Source organism: Octopus bimaculoides, chromosome 12 (genome assembly GCF_001194135.2).
Source record: "Octopus bimaculoides isolate UCB-OBI-ISO-001 chromosome 12, ASM119413v2, whole genome shotgun sequence".
Classification (NCBI taxonomy): domain Eukaryota; kingdom Metazoa; phylum Mollusca; class Cephalopoda; order Octopoda; family Octopodidae; genus Octopus; species Octopus bimaculoides.
In genome coordinates, this window is record NC_068992.1 from 27,753,355 (window position 1) to 27,754,373 (window position 1,019).

Genomic DNA, 1,019 nt, shown 5'->3' on the forward strand with positions numbered 1-1,019 from the left:
GAGGGGGGAGTAACTTGTGTTTCATCCAATAAGGAGTCTTGTACTCCAGTCTCTTATAAAACTAGAATAAGCTATTGCTTAATGAACCTGTAGGCTCAAGACAGACCAGAAGTGTGGCAAACATACCTGACCTAGATGAGATTAGAACTCATAATGGCACTACCTAAATACTGCAATGCATTTTGTCAGTTGTTAATACCAATTCTGCCATAAAACCACATTTCTTTATGTACATATCTGAACCAATGAGGGAGTCTTTATGTGGTTGTTCAACCTGTTAGAAATAGCAACCAAATCTCTCCCAAATAATATATTTTACCACTTGAAAAAATGTGGACACATTTGTTAATGCAGTCCTAGATAGACTGCGTCTGAAAAAAACCAGGCGGTCAGAGGTAAAACAACATTAATCATAGGTCTACTCAATCAGAGCTGGCCTGGTATTAACCCTTTGAGCCCTGACCTCCTGGACCTTATTTTACCATATACCTGGCACTTCACCAGTGCTACAGTATGGAGCAGTGCTATGGTATAGATAAAAATAAGCCATCCACAGGTAAACCGGTGTTATGGGCTCAAAGGGTTAAACAACAACAATGCACAATCATGTGAAGTAGTAATTGTTGAAGTCGAAGATAACCTAGTGACATGGAAGTAACGGCCTTGGCTTTAACAAACTATAACACTTAATACATCATCTTCATCATCATTTAACGTCCGCTTTCCATGCTAGCATGGGTTGGACGATTTGATTGAGGGCTGGTGAAACCAGATGGCTACACCAGGCTCCAATCTGATTTGGCAGAGTTTCTACAGCTGGATGCCCTTCCTAACGCCAATCACTCAGAGAGTGTAGTGGGTGCTTTTATGTGTCACCCGCACGAAGGTCAGTCAGGCGGTACTGGCAAAGGCCACGCTCAAAATGGTGTATTTTATGTGCCACCCGCACAAGAGCCAATCCAGGGGCACTGGCAACGATCTCGCTCGAAAATCCTTATACATGTCATAGTAAAAATATA